Source organism: Mobula birostris, chromosome 28, assembly GCF_030028105.1.
Source record: "Mobula birostris isolate sMobBir1 chromosome 28, sMobBir1.hap1, whole genome shotgun sequence".
NCBI lineage: Eukaryota > Metazoa > Chordata > Chondrichthyes > Myliobatiformes > Myliobatidae > Mobula > Mobula birostris.
In genome coordinates this window covers 24330181-24344369 of record NC_092397.1, presented here as the reverse complement: position 1 = coordinate 24344369, position 14189 = coordinate 24330181, and the positions used below count along the sequence as shown (strand labels likewise).

The 14189-nt window shown below is 43.9% G+C and overlaps 1 protein-coding gene and 1 non-coding gene across 2 annotated transcripts in view; one reads left to right on the top strand and one right to left on the bottom strand.

Annotated features, from left to right (window-relative positions):
- Window positions 1-14189, top strand: part of LOC140189013 (uncharacterized) — a 1003756-nt gene that overhangs the window by 455707 nt on the left and 533860 nt on the right. The gene's annotated exons all lie outside the window — the stretch shown is intronic.
- trnad-guc (transfer RNA aspartic acid (anticodon GUC)) lies at window positions 148-219 on the bottom strand. The gene has a single exon. It is a non-coding gene; the product is annotated as a tRNA-Asp (tRNA).

Below are 14189 nucleotides of genomic sequence, written 5' to 3'. Positions count from 1 at the left end.
ACAACGTGTCCTTCTTCTTGGAAAATTCTACCATTCCGAGCTCACAGCAGCAAGAGATTCCACCTTCCCAATGAGCACTGAACTGATCACTTCAATGCCAAATTATTTGTTCACTTTTCTTTGTGTTTTGAGCAGTAAAATCAGCATTTCCCCGTCGGGGAATTGAACCCCGGTCTCCCGCGTGACAGGCGGGGATACTAACCACTACACTAACGAGGAATTACTGTAGATATGTCATTTCAAGCACATATAAAATCACAAGACGGTGGATAGAATTACCTTGTTTGTTGAGTGCAATTTTGGAGTCAGTGTCCTTCCCACAGAGGTGTCTCAGTTTCCACCAGCGATTCAGTCACCTATTGCGTTCAAGGATTAGCGAAAGGAAGTACTCTCGTTCGAACTCAACTCCGTCTTGTTCAAAATAAATGCGACATGGAGGAAACGATGTGTAGCTCTTCGAATTTTGAAGGGATCATTCTCACTTTAGTCCGATTCCGTTCCAATTACTGGGAGTTTTCTATCTCCGGTCTGTAGAAAGATGTCGCCATCAACTGGACATAACGGGAACTGCAGCGCAGTCTGGAATCAGAGTGACCAGACTCAGGAAGCAGCTCGAGTCACAGTCATGCACCCCTGGAGACGATTCAGGACCCAAGCTTCCTGCAGAATGATGGCACAATGGTGATATAATGGTGAACATAGCGCTCTTCCAGAAAATTGACGCAAAGTGATTTCCAACGATCGCAGTTAGCAGAATTTTCATCCTTCATTGAAACTATCAGAAAAAAAAAACACTATTCATAGAACCGGATATGCGCAGACTCCTTTCGGCCGGCTGGTCTAACCCCGAAAATAGCTATATCCATGATTGAGTATAAAATTATTACTCACCCTGGGCTGGCCAGTCGATCAAAGATGGATTTCCTATCTTTCACATTTTCTCCATCAACCAACCAGTGCAGCGCCCTGCTCTCAGTCTAACCCAGAATCCCATAACAAACTAGGACACATCAAAACATGCCGGATGATGTGTTGACCCTGACTGTGTCAGTCTATTCACCACTCAATCTAGCTATCCCTGTGGGATCCCTCGCCACACCCTTTCTCCAGTACACGATTAAGTTACACCATTTTATTGTGGTTAACAAATGTAAGATAGAATCACAGACTCATGCCACCTTGAAACAGGCGTTTCGGCCCGCCACGTGCATGCTGACAATCAAGAACCAATCTCACCAGAAAAAAAAAAATCACTTACGAGCTATTGCCTTCAGTGCCTTGATGGTTGAGGTGCTCGCCCAGACAATTCTCTAATGTTGTGAGTGTACATGCTTCCACCAGCCACTCAGACATGGGTTCCAGTTTCCAGACACCATCTTCATGAAGTTCCTCATCTGATGCTGTCTAGGTGTACACGCGTTAGGGCAGTTTACTAGTATTCTGATAGGCCCCCGCTAATCTGATATGACCTTCAAAGACCTCCGTCACCTCCAGCACTCCATGGATACAACCGCACTCTATCCAGTCTCAGTTTATACCGGAACTCCCCATCTCAGGCAAAATCCTTATGAATATCCCCTGCATACAAAGCTTCAGTTAATTTACAGAGTGCACAGAAGTTTCGATTCTCGAATCCGCGGTAAATTAGACAAGTCATAGATGGTTTCGTCCGAATAGATGACCATGCGCCCAGCACACTCGCGCTACGCCACTCTGCTATTGGCTGAACGTGGTGCTGAGCTGCTCCGTTGTGGACGCTTCCAATTCCTTACCTTTATTTTTGCTTATCGGGGTTCTGCTGACATCACATCGTTTCCCTTAATAACTGCTCTTCGTTGATTTATTTCGCGCCTATCTCTCTGCCTGTGTCTCTCTGTTTTCTTTCCGTGTTCCCTACCCCCTGCCCCATCCTGTCCTTATCTCTGTGCTGCGACCCATTCGGAGACCCCGTTCCAGGCATGTCAGCAATGAATGTGTTTTGCATTATCTATCAAGACGACTTCAGTAGTCCTGCTGTCACACATTCTGTTTATCTTCCATTGTATCTCTTCTGCGTTCCCTCTCTTTGTCTCTGGGCTGTTCTTCGGGACAAACATCAATGGGTCGAACAACATAGAGCCGAAATGAGCCAAAGGACACTATTTCCTCCTGTCGATATTTTGCAGCTTACGATGCTTTCACTCACACCAAAGTGGTTTAATTCAATCAATCTCGAGGTCTCGTTAACTTCTCAGCCGGTTGATGTAATTGATAAATAACACAATGAAATAGATCGCGGCTGATCCCGCTGTTGTACTTTTCTGCCTCGTGGGTGTGAAAACCTGGGACCGAGTCTTTAGGCCGACTCCAGATGCTCCGGGAGCGGATCTGTTATCCAGTCTGGTTCGGGATGCTGTTAGCTTGCTTCTCTTGTTTGCACGATGTGTGTTTCTTTCTCCCTCTTTCTCTGCGTATTGGCTTTTGGTCTGTTTAAAATTGGATTATTCGAGTTTCTTGCCTTGTGGCTGCTTATGAGCAGACAAATCTCAAGGTGTATAATTTATACCTTCTTTGATAATAAATGTGCGATGAATTTGAATCCTCTCTCGTTAATATATTTCCCCTCTATTGCCTCTGAGAAAGGAAGATCCAAACGACCCCGTTCTCCTGCCTGCAGGTAGGGCCCGTGCTTAAGGAATGATATCTTTAGTGAACGAGGGAACGCGGCAAGTGGTCACTAGGCTTGTCCGTTGAGGAGACCTTAAACACGGTGGGCCGATACTCTCTGGAATAATCTCATTTCTTCACACACTCACGGAGCGCCAAGATTAGGAGTTCTGGAGACGTACGGCTCAATAGGAAAGGAGTTCAGTCCATGTTGGTGGCAGATGATCAGTCGAATGTTAAGAGTGACCAGAGTCACTCAACCGATAGAATTTCCAATGAACACCCTGAATTCATAAGAACCTACACGAGGAAAGATGGGGATTGATTACAGATGGTTACTATGGATCAGTATGCAGAAGCTCTGGACTGCAAACAATGCCTCTTCTCCCCACAGTACATCGGCTGCTCTGTCAATCTGTTCCACATCCCCACTTCACTGTCTGACTATACATCTTCCAGTTTCACACCGATTCTAAAACTACATAAAAAGAAAGATATCAAAATACTAGTGAGTGTGTGAAGTTCAGTGATATGGGACGTAACGTTAATCAACATAGTAGTTTAAAATAGAAGGGACCATTTTATCGAAATGCTAAGGTTTTGTCGCCCTCTGACAGTCAACGTGATTCAGCTGAGCGAGGACGTCAATTCCAAAATGCTTGCTGGCAACCACACACCATGTTCCAAAACTTTGGTTAAGCAAGCAAGGTTTATAGCGAGGAGACCCGAATCCATCAGTAGAGAAATTGTTTTTTCAATTATATAGAGACACAACATCTGGAACACCATTTAGAGTACGGGCATTTAAAGGGCTGGTGTTAATCGGGGGAAATGAGTAAACATTATTTCTTAAAATTAAATGAATACCTGTGGTGTGCAACTTGTGTTCTGAACCGAGCTCGAGATATAAGGATTGTATCTTTTGGAATATAGAGCAGTAAGAACTTGTTACAGAATAGATGTAAAATCCTGAGAGGTCTTAACAAATGGGATGTGATGAGACTGGTTCCTCCTGGATGAGAATATAGATTACAGTCACAACAGCACGTTCATATGAAATGCTGGAACAGTGGTCTGGTGATTCCAATGCAGAGATGACCATTCAAATGAAACAACTGGAAGACCTGTGTCGCCCACTCCCCTTCCTATCTTCAATGTCCGGAGATAAGGCGTTCCGTTCGGTGCAGTCCTCTGCCGCAATGCTGTCCCAGAGAATAAAGCTGCTGGGCTCCACCAATCTTTCCACCTCGTCGCTAATAGTGTGAAACAGCATCCGTGTCTCACCCAATAGATTCCTCTCCCGAAAATTCAAAGCTGCAAGATTAAACTAAATGTATTCCCGAATTATATACAGGTCACCATAGGAGCGTCAATAGTAAATAGAACGAAACAAAAGCGAATCAATGAAATACCACACTCAGCGCAGGCAGCAAACTACAAAGGTGAACAAAACCATAAACTACACAAATATTAATAATAGTTAATCAATAAATGTCGAAAACATGAATTGATGAGTCTTGAAAGTGAGTCTCTGGGCTGTGAGTACAGTTCAGTGTTGGGTAAATGAAGTTGTCCATTCTTCTTCAATAATCTGATGGTTGAGGGGTAATGGACCTGTTGGTGGGTTACCTCCTTCCTGATGCCAGCAGCGAGAAGAGAGTATGACCTGGATGGCCGGGATCCCACATTCCGTGTAGTTGAGCTCAGCGGTGGGGAGGGCTTTACCTGTGCTGGACTGGGCTCTATCCATTACTGTTTGTGAGCTTTTCCGTACAAGGGCATTGGTGGTCCCATGCCAGGTCCTCATGCCACCAGTCAATATGCTCTCCATCGCACACCTATGGAAATCTGTCAACATTTTAGATGGCGTGTAGAGGCGCTGCCGAGCCTTTTCTGTAATGAAACGTATGTGCCGGGCCAAGGATTGATAATCTGAAATGATAACACTGAGGAACTTAAAGTTACTCCCTCATCCTTCCCTCGCTGATTCTCCTTCATCCCTCAATATCCGCACTGCGCCCTCACTCAGCGTTTCACATAGATTCCCTTCTCACTTCTTTCATTTCTTGTGCTGAGTTTGCAACTCACTCCTATAACTCCACTTCAGTGATAGTTTAACTACCTCGAAATGTTTCTAGAGCTTTGTCCGTTGGTGTCTTCACAGGAGCGCCGTCTCTCCAAAGGCATAACACGTTGTCAGGAGGTTATGACCATCGCGTATTTATTAATATCCACATAAAACTAATATTAACATAATTCCTTTGAGATATTTCCAGGCCTGTTCGTGTTCAATATCTCCACTGAGTTGTCACATTTACTCCGTTAGTTTGCCAGCCACTGCGCTTTCAGTATTTAACTTAGTTTGTGTGTGTGTGTGTTTGTGCGTGTGTATGTGTATGTGTATCTGTTTGTTTACGTGCGTGTGCGTGTGTGTGTGTATCGGTGTTTGTGTGAGTGTGTGTGTGTGTGTGTGTGTGTGTGAGAGAGAGAGAGAGAGAGAGAGAGAGAGAGAGAGAGATTCATGAACAGATATAACATCAATTTAATGTTTGGGAACTCATTCCCAGACCAAAGAAACAACTCATATCAAGAGTCTGCCTCTGGGAGTTAAAGAGTCCATTTCCTTAATCAAAAAGGCCTTTAAATTCAATTTTCTATAGTACGTTTTGGTATCTATTAACAGCTTTTGTTGAATTAATCAAACATAATTTTATTTTTGCAATATAAGAACATTTCTCCGAATATCTACTTTACAAAAGATTTGGGAAGATGTTATGAGCAAGCAGAATCACGGGTTTGGCAAGTGAGACAGAACACACGGATTAACACACACAAATTGCTGGAGGAACTCAGCAGGTCAGGCAGCATTTATGGAAAAGAGTACAGTCGACGCTTTGGGCCGAGACCCTTCAGGAGGACTGGAGTAAACAAATGAGGAGTAGGATTGCAAAGTGGGAGAAGAGGGGGAGAAGCCAGGTGATAGGTGATATTCAGCTGCCAGCGTGTCTTTACACCGTCCCACGTGGGGGAGTTAAAACCCAACCCTTACTGTATCAGTTACGAAGCTTCGGTGGAGAAATGGAAAAACCGCCCCTCGTTCCAGGGCATCAGCGATAGTTCCCACCTCCCTATCTGTCACTCACTGGTCCGGCCGTGATGATCTGAACATGATACCAACATTTAATGCCGGTGGAGGATTTGCTGCATTTGAAGTCAGTACTTCTAGTGCATTAATGTCGCGAGTTCCGCTTCACAACTTGAACTGCTGGTTCAACACTGAAGGGACTCCGACAGTCATTCAATCATCAGGACAGGATTAGGAAGTTAATGTCACCTCGGAATTGAATCCGCGTTGTGGGTGAAAATGTCGCTATTTTTTTCAAAGCCTCACAAGTGGGATGAATTGTCTGTTTGAAAAATTAAATAATGTAAAATACAGTCACTGGCGAAATAGCGGGAACGAGATGGAAGAAAGGATAGAGACTAAACGGCATAGAGATAATAACTGGGTGGACCAGAAAGCAGGGAAGAAAGAAAGAAAGGTGGAGAAAAAGAGAAAGAGGAGAAACAGGGAACGAGCGAAAGAAAGTTTAGAAAGTGGGTATGAATACGGGGAAACGAGGGAAAGGACCCAGACATATACAGACCCAGAGATAAACACACACAGACACACAAAGCATTGCACAACATTCACACACAACAATTCTTTGTATTTTCCCCAGCAAAGTTGCGCAGCAGAAGCGTGCTGGGCCCATAACCCAGAGGTCGATGGATCGAAACCATCCTCTGCTATATTTTCTGTTGGCGACAGCGTTTATGCACCTTCGTGTTTTAAAACTCAAATGTGTCATATTATGCATCTGTAGAAAGAAACCGCATTTCAATTGAATTGTGCCATTTATTCGTACTTCTTTGAATGCTCGTCTCTGTGGCGCAATCGGTGAGCGCGTTCGGCTGTTAACCGAAAGGCTGGTGCTTCAAGCCAGTGATCAACAGTTTCTTTTAAATCTCTTTCTCATACAAGAGAAAATGTGCTGCAGCATCTATGGAATAATGTATACGGTCGATGTTTCAGGCTGAAACCCTTCTTCAGCATCATGAAGCAGCCTGGCCTGCTGAGTTCCTCTATTATTTTGTGTGTGTTGCTTGGATTTCCATCATATGCACATTTTCTCGTTTGTGATTCGACTTCGGCACTGTGAAGTCTCTACCATTCATGGAATTGAATTGATTTTATTAATTACGTCCTTCACATACACGAGGAGTAAAGTTCTTTACGTTACGTCTCCGTCTAAATGTGCAATGTACAATTTATAGTAATTTGTAATAAATAGTATGTACAACAGGACTGTCAATATAACGTAGGAATACGATTGTATCAGCGTGAATTAATCAGTCCGTCCGACAGGTGGAAGAAACTGTCCCGGAGCCTGTTGGTCCTGGGTTTTATGCTGCGGCACTGTTTCCCGGATGGTAGCAGCTGGAACGTTTCGAGATTGGGGTGACTGGGGTCCCCAACTATCCTTCGGGTCCTTTGTACACCCCTGAGTAGTGGGAAGTTCACATCTACAGATGGGCTAGGCTGTCCGCACCACTCTCTGCAGAGTCCTGCGATTGAGGGAAGTACAGTTCCCATACCAGGCAGTGATGCAGTCAGTCAGGATGCTGTCAATTCTACCCTTGCAGAATGTCATGAGGATTTCGGGACCCATACCAAACTTCTTCAACAGTCTGAAGTGAAAGAGGTACTGTTGTGTTTATTTTTAACCACACCGCCGGTGTGTAGGGACCACGTGAGATCCTCGGTGATGTGCATACCGAGCAACTTTCACCCTTTCAATCACAGATCCATTGATGTCAATAGGGGATGCATAATCTGAAGAGAATTGAAACTTCCCTTCGACAGGAGTTCATTGAAACCCTCTCTCACTGCTCCCCCTCTGAGATCTCAGCTCTTATTTCCTGCTGCGTTTCATTACCAGCTGGGAAACTGCGCTGTCCGGAGGCCGGCGCTCCCTACTGCTACCGCAACGGGCTCAGTGGGAATTGAATCTGTTCTACGTGTTTCAGTCACATAAACCGAAATACAGTGAAACGCTTCTCATTCTCACTGTTCATAGAGATTTAATCATTACACAGTGTATTGGGAGAGAACAAGGTGAAACAATAACAAAATGCAGAATAAAGTGTAACAGCGACAGAGAAAGCACGGTGCAGGTAAATAATAATGTGCAGTTCCATAACGCAGTAGTTAGTGAGGTTAAGCGTCCATCCTATCCTACGGGACACCATTCAATAGACACAACAGTGGCACTGAAACTATCCGTGAGACTGTGATACGTGCTTTCAGGCTTGTGTACCTTCTGCCCGATGGAAGTGAGGAAAGAGAGAATTTCTGAGGCGCGTTGTGTCTTTGGTCAGGAATCTAACAGACCTCCGTGGTCTAATGCTGTGTTTTTCTTTTAATTAGGGGTCCTCGATCATCCTACAAGAGGGACCACCACTATCGTACATGAGGGATCCATCTGAGCCGTTAGAGTGAATTTCACTCACAACAAATTGCCCATGAATTAGAGTTCTGCGTTCATAATGCCCGGTTAGAGGTTATTTTTTAGTATAAAAGTGTACACCCTGCAATGGCCAGGAATCGAACCCGGGTCAACTGCTTGGGAAGCAGCTATGCTCACCACTATAGCACCATCTCCGCATGATGCAAACCAGACTTGGTTACAGAATGGTCTGTGGTGCTATAAGATTCTGTAACTCGATCTCAGTGTCTGAACTGTTTTCTGAAGGATCGTTCCTCACTCTGTTGCAGTTCCTATTCCGACCAGTGGATGTCGCGACGTTCCGACAGACCGGAGAAACACAGCACCTGGGATCCGACTGAAGGGAGAAGCGACCCGAGAGATTCGAATGCTTTCCTGCTTCGCGGATCAGTAAATGAGAAATAAATCCTGATTATAAATATCCGGTCAGTTAGACGCTAATGTGATCACTTCCTTTGGCCAGTTCTTGAACACAGTAAGTGACTGAATCGCTAAAGAATCCTGATACACCACTGATACGCAGTGAGAAGGGGATGGGTAAAAAGCGGCAGCTCTACTCTCAACAAACAAACATCAGAGTGACTCTAATATGAACTCTACTAACCCTGACATCCATGAGACAGATTCCACACTCGTGTTTATTCCTCTTTAGTTCAGTGGTCAGTATGTCCGCCTGTAACGTGGGAGACAGATGGTTCGAATCTCCGGCGGGGAGACCGTTTTCCTGCTTCAAATAAAAACTGGAAATTCAAGAGAAGTGTTCAACCAAACAAACGGGATTGAAGTATTAGACAATAGACAATAGTTGCAGGAGTAGGCCATTCAGCCCTTCCAGCTAGAACCACCATGCACTGTGATCATGGCTGATCATCCACAATCAGTACTTTTTTCCTGCCTTCTCTCCATGTCCCTTCACTCTGCTATCCTTAAGAGCTCTATCTAACCCTTATGTGAAATATTCTAGAGAATTTGCCTCCACTGCCTTCTGAGTCAGAAACTTCACAGAACCACAACCCTCTGTGTGAAAAGGTTTGTTTCTCAACTCCTTTCTAAATTGTCTACCCCTTATTCATAAATTGTGTCCTCTGGTTCTGGACTCCCCCAACATCGGATAATGTTTCCTGTCTCTAGCGTGTCCAATCCCTTAATAATCTTCTATGTTTTCTATTTTCTATGTTTCAGTCAGGTCCCCTCCCATCCTTCTAAATGCCAGTGTATACAACCCCAGTCGCTCCAATCTTTCAATATACGACAGTCCCTCCATCCCGGGAATAGCCTCGTGAACCTACGCTTCACTCCCTCAATAGCTAGAATGTCCTTCCTCAAATTTGGAGACCAAAACGGTACACAATATCCCAGGTGTGGTCTCACCAGAGCCCTGTACAACTGCAGAAGGACCTCTTTGCTCTTATACTCAATTGCCCTTGTTATGAAGGCCAGCATGCCATTAGCTTTCTTCACTGCCTGCTGTACCTGCATGCTTACTTTCAGTGACTGATGAACAAGGACACATAGTTCTCATTGTACTTACCCTTTTCCTAACTTGACACCATTCCGATAGTAATCTGCCTTCCTGTTCTTGACACCAAAGTGGATAACCTCACATTTATCCACATTAAACCTCATTTAGAAAGTGGGACATTCGAGTATGCGAATGACCCGGAACGGGAGAGTTTCCCGAAATCAAGGAACGTTGTGTTCAGCGGTCTTTTTTCCCAGGTATTCCCTGAACACGTCTGTATCTCAAAGCGTTCGGCGAACATCCGGTGCCCGTATACGTCACTCCGAACACATTAGACCGGGGCTGTTGTGTGATGTAAATTCTTGCTCTTTCCCAACACTCATGCCGATTCTCTCAGTTTGGCTTTGTGACTGTGTGGAGAAGACAGGCAAAGGTACAGCTGAGACACTTTGGAAAGAACCATACCATGTGGACGGGTTTCAAGCCGCCCTGCCTCTCCCGCAGGACTGGATCCTCCAAACAGACGTTTCTGAACGTGGACCGCGGAAGGTATGCGTACATTTTGCGACGTCATTGCAACACGTGCGCACCCGCTGCGTTGCTCCGCCCATAGATCTGATTGACGGCAGAACACATGCGGAGGGTTCGAATTGCTGACTGGCTCAGGAGCAGTAGCGGTTGGTGGCGCAGGCAGTGAATGTGTGGGGGTAATGGGAAATATCATCATCAAGTTGGCCGATGACACGACTGTGGTGGGTCTCATCAGCAAGAACGATGAGTCAGCATACAGAGAGGAGGTGCAGCGGTTAACGGACTGGTGCAGAGCCAACAACCTGTCTCTGAATGTGAATAAAACAAAAGAGATGGTTGTTGACTTCAGGAGAACACGGAGCGACCACTCTCCGCTGAACATAGACGATTCCTTGGTAGAGCTCGTTAAGAGCACCACATTTCTTGGTGCTAACCTGGCGGAGAATCTCACCTGATCCTTCACCACCAGATCCATAGCAAAGAAAGCCCAGCGGCATCTCTACTTTCTTCAAAGGCTGAGAAAAGTCCATCTCCCAGCCCCCCATTCTCACCACATTCAATAGAGGTTTTATTGAGATCATCCTGTGCAGCTGTATCACTGCCTGGTTTGGAAATTGCACCATCCCGGATTACAAGATCCTGCAGCGGATAGTGAGATCAGCTGAGAAGATCATTAGCGTCGGTCTTCCCGCTATTACAGACATTTCCAACACGCGCTGCATCCGCAAAGTAAACAGCATTATGATGGACCCCACGCACCCCTCATACAAACTTTTCTCCCTCCTGCCATCTGGAAAAAGGCACGAAAGCATTTGGGCTCTCACGAGCAGACTACGTAAAAATTTCTTCCCCCAAGCCATCAGACTCCTCAATACCCAGAGTCTGGACTGACAGCAACCTACTGCACTCTACAGTACCTATTGTCTTGTTTATTGTTTATTGTAATGTCTGCACTGTTTTGTACACTTTATGCAGTCCTGTGTAGGTCTGTAGTCTAGTGTAGTTTTTGTGCTGTTTTACGTAGTTCAGTGTAGTTTTTTTGTACTGTTTCATGTAGCACCATGGTCCTGAATAAACGTTGTCTCATTTTTACTGTGAACTGTATTAGCAGTTGCGGTCGATATGGCAATAAGAAGTGACTTGATTTGATAATGTAGATTCAGGAGGGAGGGGGAAATCCTGTCTGGAAAAGGAACCCGAAATGAAGGGTTCGGGTGAGTGGCAGAGGAGTTGGAATGCAGTTGAATCTAGATCTGGAAAACGGAAAATGTAACGAAATTTTGAAATGATTTCAAGTGATGGAACGGTAGGGATGGATATTTTGTAAAAAAAAAGAAAACGATTTCAAGGTATTGTTTAAATTTGACCAAGAACAGCCTTCTATCAATCCCGTGAAATCAAGTACAGCAACACCAAAACAAAAAAAAAAAAAATGCTGGAGAAACTCAACAGGCCAGCCAGTTCAGTCGACACGTCGGGCGGAGACAATTGATCAGTCCTGAGTTCATCCAGCGTTTCCTGTGTATTGCTTGGATTTCCAGCATCTTCACGTTTTCTCGTTTGAAATTAGCCACAGAGTTAAAAACTGCTTTTGGGAATATAGATTGTGCTCAAACCTTAAAGGAGGTGCTTTGCTAATCGTTAGGATAAGAAACTGTGAGAAGGCATTTCATTTGAAGACTTAATTCGGTTTAAACAAAAGTATACATGTTGCCTAATGAAAATAGAAGTATCAGGGGTGTTAGAACTGGTGTTCCGGTGCAGATTTTGATCGAAGAGATTAATTCTCATTTATTGGGAGACAAGGTTAAGAAGGTGAAGAGTTTACAAGTAGTCTGAAATGGGGACAGGATGGATAACTTATCTATTGATATATTTTGATGAGGTGAAGCTTTCTGATAAAGTTAGTCTGGGTATGTTAGTTATGATATATGAACTTATATTCTGCCTCTGCTTAGATGTAAAAATATCAGAGGTTTGGGCATGTCGTGGCAGTGTGTCATGGGAAACTAAGGTGTAGTAAGTGTGGTGGGAAACATAAGTATGAAGAATGTGAAGGCGTATTGTTTAATTGTTGTAATTGTGAGAACATAGTGCAATTTGTAAGTATGTGAAGTGCTTAAGAATGCCGCTGAAGTTCAACAGGTTAAAGCAAAAAGTTAAACCAAATGTTAGTAAGGTATTACCAGTCGGAGAACAGAATGTGAGGTCAGTGGCTAAATGTCGCATCACAGGTCCATTACTAACGATACACTACTAGCTGATAAAAGGAAGTTTGTGATGTTATAAATGATATGGTGAATTGTGCCGTTCAGATATCTAGTTGTACTGAGAAAATTAAAATTATTGTAAAAGCTGCAGAAAATATCAAGGTATAACTGGTGCTATGTGGGAAACTGTAAAAGAAGCTCTGATGGGCGGGATATCTGTATTTCAGTCTCTTTGTCCAGGTACAGAATGAGATTGAGGATATTGCAGTGGAATGGGAGAAGCTGGATGGGCAAGACATTAAGAAGTTTATTTCTGATTCATCAAATTCACCCAATATGAAACCTGGCTGTTACCATATTTATGCGTCAATTTGCAGGAATATATTGTAATTACATGTGACAGGTTAGTTGGTAGAGGAGGTGGTGTTATACGTTCAATGTGGGGTTGTTAACAGAATGGTTTGATTGTAGTAGATTTTTTTCAATATTTCACATTTTGTGTTTATTAATGGTGGGAGAGGTACGAGATTTATTGTTCATCGTTTGGAAACTGCTGTAGATTTAACTTCAGTTTCTAACATTCTGGCTGGAGTCAGTGAGTGGGATGTCATGGGTGATGAAGCATTGGAGAGCGATGATTTTCCCATATTTATAAGCTTGGTTTTGGAGTTATATAAGGGACAGGAGACCACTTTTAGGATTTGGAAGTTTGGGAAAGCAAACTGGGAGATGTTTTACGTGATGAACCTCTATCACGACTGAACGTCGAGGATGATATAGATTTCTGCAATGAAAGGTCATTATTCATCAAACTGCAGTGAAAGCGTCTCCTGTTTTTAAATGACATTAATAGGATGAAGGTTCCATGGTGGACGGTGGAGAGTGCAGAGGAAATTAGGGGAGAAATAAGGTGTTTGGGGGAGTTTTGAAGTATGACTCTCCAAGTAACCTTTTTAATTATGAAATGACTCAGGCAGCAGTGAGGAAAGTGGTGAAGGTTCGAAAAAGGTTTACTGGAGATCTTCTTGTGATTGTATTGGAGGGGATATTAAACTTGGAGAAGTTTGGGGAATTAAGAGAATTGGGCAGGGTAACGGGTTCATAGGTTTTATAAAATCCCAGTATTGATTTGAGAAGGTGATTGTTAATCAAACAGAGAACTCTGTGTTTATGGATCGGTTATTTGCTGCAATTCATGATCAGGATGTGGAGCGTGCGTAATGAGAATAGGTGGAGTGAACTTGGCTTTTTCCTCTTGGAGCACCAGAGGCTGAGAGGTGACCTGATAGAGGTGTATAAGATGATGAAAGACATTGATCGTGTGGATAGTCGGAGGCTTTTTCCCAGGGCTGAAATGGCTAACACAAGAGGGCACAGTTTTAATGTGCTTGGAAGTAGGTGCAAAGGAAATGTCAGCGGTAAGTTTTTTTTACGCAGAGAGTGGTGAATGCATGGAATGAGCTGCCGGCGACGGTGGTGGCGGCAAATACAATAGGGTCTTTCAATAGACTCCTGGATAGATACATGGAGCTTAGAAAAAATAGGGGGCTATGTGAAAGCTATGTGTAAGTACATGTTCGGCACAGCTTTGTGGACCAAAAGACGTGTATTGTGCAGTAGGTTTGCTATGTTCTGAGATAAATTAAGTGAACAGCCTAAACGATGTTGGGGTAAGTAAGGTTTGAAGTGAATACTCTGATGTGTTGGAAGTCACCTTTAGCAATGTTAGTAATGTAGACTTTTCTTTGTGTGAATTTAAGAAGGGTATTAATAGTACCGGTCAGATTGCAC